The sequence below is a fragment of the Panthera onca genome, chromosome A1, assembly GCF_046562875.1.
Source record: "Panthera onca isolate mPanOnc1 chromosome A1, mPanOnc1 haplotype 2, whole genome shotgun sequence".
Classification (NCBI taxonomy): domain Eukaryota; kingdom Metazoa; phylum Chordata; class Mammalia; order Carnivora; family Felidae; genus Panthera; species Panthera onca.
In genome coordinates this window covers 187,448,318-187,458,625 of record NC_138339.1, presented here as the reverse complement: position 1 = coordinate 187,458,625, position 10,308 = coordinate 187,448,318, and positions in this window count along the sequence as shown.

Here is a 10,308-nt window from a genome sequence, read left to right as displayed (position 1 = left end):
CAACAACAAAAAAACATCATCTTTCAGAGATACATACTAAAATGTACATAGACAAAATGAAATAATGTCTGATATTTGCTTCAAAATAATCCAATGGAGGTCAGGGTGAGAGAAGGCAAGTTATAGATAAAGGTTGGTTATTAATTGATAATTGTTGAAACTACCTAATGAACCCAGGAAGATTTATTGTATCAGTCTCTCTACTTCTGAGCAAATTGTGATTTTTCATTATACAAAGTTTGTTTTAAGCAGAGTTTGATCTATTAAGTATTTAAAAAGATAACAGGGTTGCCTGGGTGGCTCAATAGGTTAAGCATCTGACTCTTGATTTCAGCTCAGGTTATGATCTCACAGTTCATGAGTTTGAGTCCCTCGTCAGGCTCTTTGCTGACAGTTTGGATCCTGCTTGGGATTCTCTCTCTCCTTCCCCCCACCCCTCCCTCTATATCAAAATAAATAAATAAACTTTAATAAATAAATAATAGAGAGATAAATGAACAAATAAGTAAGAAGATAACATTTGTTAAATATGATAGGAGTAAGTTTTCACTTAATGCAGAAAAGAAAAATGTGAAATAAAACATTTGTATCACACTCACATATCATTTTTCTTACATTTGATCCTTACTATAGATGATTAATTTAGTTCTGAAATAATATTAAGTTTGTAGTATACTATAAAAAAAATTTCTGGTTACCAAAAATTGAGTAATTTATTGAATAAAATGGAGGCAAAAAACATAACTCATGAATTAATGCATAATCCAAACATGCCACTTTCTGCCTAAAGCCATAGTACAGCTCCATCCAACAGAACTTTCTGCAATAATTAAAATGTTCTATATCAGCTCTATACAATATTGTAGCCACTAGCCACATATGGCTATTGAGCTGGCTGGTGTAACCAAGTGGCTAGTGGGACTGGGAAATGGAAATTTAAATTTTATTGATTTTCACTTGTATTTTTAAGCACTTTTCATTATATCTGAGAAATTATGTTTTTCAGTGAAAATGTATATCCCTTGGACAAGTGAAAAATAAAATTATAAACTTAGTCCCACCATATATTAAAAATTGGTAATTAGAAGTCCTACTACTTGACCTAAAATACTTTATAGTATTTATAGTACTTTATAGTATGTTAAAATTTAAACAGAAGGCTGTATAAATAATCTATAAATAATATTACAGATTTTAAGAGTAGTTAATTATTGTATTTGTCTTGTTTTAAGATTTCAGTATTTAGCATACCAAATATGCACTTAATAATTGCGTGTGTATTTAATGTGTTGTAGGTTAACACATTTAATTCTTATACCAATCCTATCAGGTAGGTACACTATTTATATTCCCATTTTTCAATGAAGAAACTGAGACACAGAGAAGAAATAACTTACTCAAGTTAATGCTAGCAACTGGTGGGACTAGGATTTGAACACACAAATTTGGCTTAGGTCTACATTCTTAATTGCTTTGTATGTTTCCTCTCTTGAAATAAGTTACCAGGAAAGGAGTTAAGAAAGAATAATTAGTTAGTTGTTAAAAACATGTTCATAAATTTAGAGATTTTCATCACCTTGAAAAAATTGTATGTAAAGTATTATAAGTTCTAGTGGAAAAGGATATAAAATTGAATATAGAGTATCACTGACTATGTTTACTCTCTCCATTAGCCCCCTAAAAAAACTATGTCCAGGAAAAGAAATCAGAAATAAATATTTTATCTATTTTTTCATATATACAGATTTCTAAAATTAAAAAAAATGTTAATTATAAAACTTTATTATAATCATAAAGCATACTTAAATTTTCTTTATGGTATAAATTAATATTTTATATCAGATAAAATAAAAAACTATATTATTATAAAAGTTCATAAAAAATTTGTCTGAATAGTTTGGTTGTTTATTTTCCCAGATGCTAACTCTGAGAATCAGTTCAGTCTGAAGATGCTTTTATTTTTAATAAGTTATTAATTCCATATTCCTTAAAGATATGATTCTACTTACTTGTTAGAAAAACAAAATGAAACATTTTCTCCCTGAAGAGACAAATCACTGATACTCCTTAACCTCTTTGAAGTTGGCAAATAGATTGGGGATAGAGTAAAAAAAAAAATGCATGTTTCACAAATGATTCTTTTCTTCCTTGGGTGATCTGAATATTTTCTTTTATTTTTTTAAAGTTTATTTTTGAGAGAGAGTGGGGGAGGGGCAGAGAGAGAGGGAGACAGAGGATCTGAACCAGGCTCTGCACTGACAGCAGTGGGCAGGATGCAGGCCTCAACCTCACAAACAGTAAGATCATGACCTGAGCCAAATGCTTAACTGACTGAGCCACCAGGTGCCCCAAGTAATTTGCACGCTTTAGAAGTCAAAAATACCTTTTGCATATGCCATATGTATATGACCTGAGATGACTTTTTCACAAAGCAGGTGATGCAGGAGATACATTGAGTACGTTAGTCTGGACTTCTGAGATGAATGGCACAGACTCTTGAATTGTTTGCCATCAACATGAATCATTATGTTACTAGCTACCCTTTATTTAATAGCAATTATATGACAGGCACTACACTAGGTATTTTGTTATCTTATTAAATCCTTACCCCAGTGAGATGGGTAATTTCATTTCCATTTTACAAGTGGGGAAATTAATATGCAATGGGAAAATTCAACTTGACCAGAGTCAGTTGCTATGTAAGTGACAGACTCAGCTTTCAAATTCAGGCCTACCAGGACTGGTAATTGTGAAAATTAAATAAAATAACCCAAGTGGAAACAACCCAAATGTCCACTGATGGATGAATGGATAAATAATATGTGATATATACATACAATGTATATACATACAATACAATATACAATACAATATACAATATACAATGTATATATACATACAATGTATAATTCAGTGTTAAAAAAATGAAATTCTGACACATACTATGACGTAGATAAACCTGAGGACATTATGCTAAGTGAAATAAGCCAGACGCAAAAGGATGAACCTATGATTCTACCTACATGAAGTACTTACTTAGAATAGTCACATTCATAGAGATAGTAGTGGTTTCTGGGAGCTAGGAGGAGAGAGGAATGGGAAATTCGAATTTCATGGGTACGGAGTCTCACTTTGGGATAATGGAAGAGTTCTGGAGATGAATCATGGTGGTGGTTGCATAACAGTGTGAAAGTATGGACTGTGCCCTTAAAAATAGTTAGAAGGGTAAATTTTAAATTTTTTTTTGTAACGTTTATTTATTTTTGAGACAGAGACAGAGCATGAACGGGGGAGGGGCAGAGAGAGAGGGAGACACAGAATCGGAAGCAGGCTCCAGGCTCTGAGCCATCAGCCCAGAGCCCGACGCGGGGCTCGAACCCACGGACCGCGAGATCGTGACCTGAGCTGAAGTCGGATGCTCAACCGACTGAGCCACCCAGGCGCCCCTAGAAGGGTAAATTTTATGTTATGTATATTTATGTGTTATGTTATATGTTATATGTATATGTATAAATATATGTTATGAATAATAAAAAGTAACTTAGGAAAACTCTTCTTTTTGTTTTTAGAGAGAGAGAAAAAGAAAGTGTGAGCTGGGAAGAGGGATGGGGTGGGGGGAGGGGGAGAGAGAGAGAGAGAGAGAGAAAGAGAACCTTAAGCAGGCTCCATGCTCAGCACAAAGCCAGACATGGGGCTGGATCCCAAGACCCTGGATCATGACCTGAGCTGAAATGAAGAGTTGGGTGCTCAACCAACTGAACCACCCAGGTGCCCCCCCCCCCCCCACTGCACCTTTTTTTAACTAGGCTTTATAACCAGTACAGAGCACAGCACAGGGCTTGAACTCACAACCCTGAGATCAGCACCTGAGCTGAGATCAAGACCTGAGCTGAGATCAGGCGTTGGACACTTAACCGACTGAGCCACCCAGGCACCTCATGAAAACTCTTTTTAATTCCTTTTTTTGGTGGGGGGCGGGGGTGTCTGGGTGGCTCAGTTGGTTAAGCAGCAGACTTCAGCTCAGGTCATGATCTCAATGTTTGTGAGTTCACGCCCTGCATCAGGCTGTGTGCTGACTGCTCAGAGCCTGGAGCCTGCTTCAGATTCTGTGTCTCCCTTGCTCTCTCTGCCTTTCCCCAGCTTTTGCTCTCTGTCTCTCTGTCTCTCTCTCTCTCTGTTTCTCTCTCAAAAACATTTTTTTTTAATGCTTATTTATTCATTTGGGGGTGGGGGGTGGGGAGGAATGGGCAGAGAGATAGAAAGAATTCCAGTCTCTGCACTGGCAATGCACAGCCCAATGCAGGGCTCGAACTCAGAACTGTGAGATCATCACCTGAACCGAAATCAATAGTTGGACACTTAACTGACTGAGCAACCCAGGAGCCCCCTCATGAAAACTCTTAAGTAAAGTTATAGCCCATTATAGAACCAGTACAAGGTTGAGAATCACAAGACTTTATCTGTAATAATAAATGAAAGTGGGGCGGGGCGCCTGAGTGGGTCAGTCAGTTAGGCATCTGACTCTTGGTTTGGGCTCAGGACATGACCTCATGGTTTTGTGGGTTCGAGCCCTGCATCAGCCTCAGAGCTGACAGTGTGGAGCCTGCTTGGAATTCTCTGTCTCCCTCTCTCTTCTGCCCCTCCTCCACTTTCACTGTCTCTATATCTCTCAAAATAAATAAATAAACTTAAAAAAAAAAAAAGTGGGAAGGAGATCATTAGTGAGATGCTATTTAAGTGGTCAGACCTAGTTCTATTTACATTTAGTATAAACCAGGAAAATATTCATGGAGAAATACTAGAGACTTTCTAAACCTCATTTACAAAGTATGGCATTTTTTGTTATCTCTTGGAATATTTTTTTTTTTTTTTGATGTTAAAGATTCTTAAGAAACAAGACAACATTCTATGAATGGATATACTATGCATCTATTGCATGGCAATCAAATGGAGGCTTCAATCAATTACAGTCAACAAGTCAATAATGAGGGCCTACTTTATGCAAGGACCCATATTAGGTACTGAAAGCAAACACATACATCCTATCCTCTGTAGCCAGTGCTTGTAGGCAGGGGAAGTGAGCATACATAAAAAACTGTAAAAAAGACAGGCGAGCAGGCCAAGTGGCTAAAGGCTTTGAAAGGAATGTTGAAAAAACAAGGCAGATAGACAGTCTGGCACTCTGACAGACATGCACACACTCACTCACTGAAACCAAAGGTCAGACTTAAAAAAAAAGAATCCAATAGACCAGATGCTGATGGATAGTTTTGCACTAACTTATTCCTCCTGTCACTATTTTAGGATATGATTTTTCACCTTCTACTCCTGGCATTTTAAGCACGTGCATAAGAGAAGGCAGAAAGTGAAGCAAATTACCTATATCTGTCACTTGCCTGAAGCCTACTTCCTAACTCTGAGAAGAGTGAAAAGGGATATATGTGTATATATGAAGGACCCATTATCTCCGAAAAAATGAGTTACTGCAAGTCCCAAATAAACACAGGTAATTAAATAGAAAAAAAAGCAAATGACCAGATCAACAAAATGATCTCCACATGATAAATAATTATATCAAAAAGGAGTTCGACTTTATTAATCATCAGAGAAGTCAAAATTGAAATCACAATGAGATACAACTATCTTCCCATCATGATGGTCTAAATAAAAAAGACACCATACAAAATGTTTGTGAGGCTGTGGCTCAGCTGGAATTCTCATACATCGATGAGAGGAGGGGATATTGGTATAATCATTTTGGAAAACTGGCAGTACCTACTCAAACTGAACATATACGTACTCTAAAATCTATCATATCCACTTGTGGGAGTATACTCAGCAGAAATAAGTACATGTATTTACTGAAATATGTACAAGAATATTGTTAGCAGTGTTGGCCCTAGTAGCCTTGTTATGGGTTCAATTGTGTCTCTCCCTACCCCCAACTTACATGTTGAAGTCTTAACTCCCAGTGTCTCATCTGGGGCCTTATTTGGAAATAGGGTCATTGCAGATGTTCTTAAGGTGAGGTCATAGTAGGGTGTGGCCCTAACCTGACTAATGACCTTTTAGAAGGGGAGACTTCGGATACAGACACACACACAAGGAGAATGCCTTTGTAAAGATGAAGACAGAGATTGGGGTGATGCTTCTACAAGACAAGGAGCACCAAAGTTTGCCAGAAATCCGCCAGAAGCTAGGGGAAAGGCATGGAATAGATTCTTCCTTACATCTCTCCAAACAAGCCAATCCCGATGACACTTGATCTCAGACGTCCATCCTCTAGAACATGAGATAATACATTTCTGTTGCTTAAGCCACTCAGTTTGTGATACTTAGTTATGGCAGTTCTAGGAAACTAATATGAGCCCCAAATTAGATGCAACCCAAATTTCAATCAGCTGTATTTATTCAGCAAAACAGATAATTAAGATAGGATATATTCTTGCAGTGAAATACTGCACAGCAACAAAATGAACTAGCTACACCTATACTCAACTGTGTAAACAAATCTTACAAATATAAAGTTAAGCAGAAAAATCAGACTCAGAAGAGTACATATACTATGATTCCATGTATATAAAAGTCAAAACTATAAATTAGTCCAAACTACTATATGGTGTTAAAAGTCAGGATTATGGTTACTGTTTGTCTGGGAGAAGACACAGGAATTAGGCCAAGGGTTTTTCTGAGGTTCTGGAACTATTCCATTTCTTAATATGGGTTCTGGTTGCATGGATTTTTTAGTTTATGTAAAATCTGTGAGCTGTATGTACACTTACAAAATGCATACAAGTATGTATATTTCTTTTTTTTGTAATGTTTATTTTTGAGAGAGAGAGAGAGACTGAGCATGAGCAATGGAGGGGCAGAGAGAGAGAGATGGAGACACAGAATCCGAAGCAGGCTCCAGGCTCTGAGCTGTTAGCACAGAACCTGACATGGGGTTCGAACCCATAAACTGCAAAATCATGACCTGAGACGAAGTTGGACACTTAACTGACTGAACTACCCAAGCACCCCAAGTATGTACATTTCAATAAAAAGTTGTTAAAGTAAACAAACAAACAAACAAAAACAACAAAAACAAACAGAAAATTCCTTTTACCTCAGTTGTTGGTGACCTTTGGTAAATTTCTTGAGACTCTAGGTCTCAGTTTTCTGATATATAAAGTGGTAGTAACAATAACACTTATTGCATACATTTGTTGTAAAAGATATGATGCACTTAGCAAACTGACTGGCAGCATTTAATGAATGTTAGCTATTATTACCATAATTATAATGATTGACAAACATACTTCTGGATAAACAAATGACATATTTTCTATGGTTACACATATTGGAGTCTTTTATTTATTTTAGGATGACTCCTGCAGAGCATACGCCCAGACACTTAGCTTAGAAAAAATAAGATGTGGCCAAGTTGGGAGGCCTAACCAGCTTCTGGGTTCTTTCAGCAAGTCTCCATCTTCTCCAAACTATAATATTTATTCCACATTTTAAGTATAAAAGGCATTAAACATCACTTTTTTTTCTCTTGCAGTCACTAGAAAATGAAAGAAAGGAAAAGAACCTCCAGGATTAATATTACTTTTTATTTGTATGGCTACATTTCATTTGAGCTTCACAACAGGCTGTGAGACAGAGAGGGAAGGCATTAGTATTCTGATATTTAAGAGGAGCAAACCAGCTCAGCAGGTTAAGTGACTTGCCTAGGAGCCACACTGTTAAGATATTCAGAGTTGGGACCAAAGCTATTAGAAAATTAGGCGGATAATTCAGGAAGTAAAAGAAGGAGGGTGGGGCGCCTGGGTGGCTCAGTTGGTTAAGCACCTGATTCCGGCTCAGGTCATGATCTCACGGTTTGTGGGTTCAAGCCCACCTCAGGTTCTGTGCTGACAGCTCAGAGCCTGGAGCCTGCTTCAGATTCTGTGTCTCCCTCTGTCTCCACCCCTTCCCTGATCACACTCTGTATCTCTCTCTCAAAAAATAAACATTGAAAAAAATTTTTTAAAAACGAGGGTAATTTAAGATGAATAGTAAGAGAACCTTTGCTTGAGCAATGATGGCAAATGGAACTTTCTGTGATGATGCAAGTGTTCTTTATTTGCCCTGTCCAACACAGTAGCTGTTAAACATTTATGGTTAGTATCACTGAAGAACCAAGTTTTTAATATTAGTTTAAATGTAAATGATCACCTGTAGCTATCATGTGTATGTGCAATGTATATCATTTCCAGGAATCATGACAAAGTCCCATGGTCAAGGGGTTGGGGCTGCACTGAGAGCTGGCATCCTGTTCACTGTATGTGTTTAGGTCATCTTATATCCCAACCTTATCTGAATGGGCATGCTTGTATGGGATTGGGATTGTTTAGTTTTTAAGCTTGCATGCAAGCTGTAACTTTAGTTGTAACTAATGTTAGGTATCTATTGTATTTTCAAAGACTATCTTTTTGGAGGGCTCATTTATTTTATGTTAAAAAGTAGACTTTCATGGGGAACCTGGTGCTAAACCATTTGTAGACGACCTGCTTCTGCATCGGGGTTTCATACTTAGCAGAGCAGATCTCTCACTGTGATCTATTCAAAGTCAGGCCTCAATGAAAGGGTTTGAAAAAAAATATATATGAAGAGGGGCACGTGGCTGACTCAGTTGGAAGAGCATGTGACTCTTGATCTTGGGGTCATGAGTTCAAGCCCCACGTTGGGTATATAGATTATACTAAAAAATATATATATAAACTTTAAATAAAAGAAAGAAGAGGGGCCCCCGGGTGGCTCAGTCAGTTAAGTGTTGACTCTTGATTTTGGCTTAGGTCATGATCTCATGGTTTGTGAGTTCAAACCCCATTACGGGCTCTGTAGGGACAGTGCAGAGCCTGCTTGGGATACTTTCTTTCTCTCTGCCTCTTCCCCTACCCCTCAAAATAAATAAATAAGTAAACAAATAAATAAATACATGAATAAATAAATAAATAAAAAGGACAAGAGATAAAACAATATTTAATATCTGTTTATAAAATTTTTAAAAAACACACACAAAAAGGACCAAAAAAAGTAGATGTTTTACTTGTTCTGAAGCAGCAACCCCTGAAAGAATTAGCAACAATCTTAAAATTTATCCTGTTTGGTGGCAATACATTTCACTATAATATTTCTTCCAAAAGAAATGTTGAGATGTTGAGTTCATGATGCGTTGGAGTTCTAGATTTATTTTTACTGGTAATGTTTTGGAGGGCCGTTTCTTGTTGGATGTGGTAGGAACAGTCAATGGGGTATTTTTTAATGTTTTATAAGTTACCACATTTGAACTAAGCTGGAAGTGGAGTGGTAGTTTCACAGATAATCACTTCAAGGCACATTTACCCCTCTCAGCCTTAGTTTCGATATCTCCAAAATGAAGGTTTTGGAATAGGTGACAAGGAAGATCCCCTGAAATGCTAAAATTTTATTAATCCATGAAAACACACATTTCTCTCTTTTTCAGACATTTGGGCTCTAAGGAAATTTCAGTGACCTGTGAGCCAAATCATCTGTTGTGTTCAAACTGAAGGAATTAAATTTGATTTTCTATTCTATGTGCTATATTTGTAAGTACGCATGTGTTTTTCGTAACATTTATGCTTTTGTTTTTTTTTTTTTTTTAATTTTTAAATGTTTTATTATTTTTAAGACAGAGAGAGACAGAGCATGAGTGGGGATGGGGCAGAGAGAGAGGGAGACACAGAATCTGAAGCAGGCTCCAGGCTCTGAGCTGTCAGCACAGAGCCCAACGCAGGGCTTGAACTCACAAACTGTGAGATCATGACCTGAGCTGAAGTCGGACGCTCAACAGACTGAGCCACCCAGGCGCCCCTATGCTTTTGTTTTTAAAAGTCAGTATCTGGATGCTATCTTCTGAATGTTTGTATCTCTCCCCTCCCCCCTCCCCAAATTCAAATGTTGAAAATCTAATGCTGAAGTTGATGGTATTAGGAAGTGGATCTTTAGGAGGTGATTAGGTCCAGAGGCATTGGATTAATGTCCTTTTAGTCCCTAGATAGATCCCTCAGGACCCCTTCTGCCATGTGAGGATACAATGAGAAGCTGGCAGGATGAAACCTGCATGGGGTCCCTCACTAGAACCCAACCATGCTGGTATTTTGGCCTCCCAGCCTTGAGAGCTGTGAGAAATAAATTTCTGTTTATAAGCCACCCAGTCTATGGTATTTTGTTACAGCAGTCTAAACACACTAAGACACTGGATAAAGAAGATTTGAGCTTGATGTCTTTATTGGGGAAATCATGCCAGATTTCTCAGTG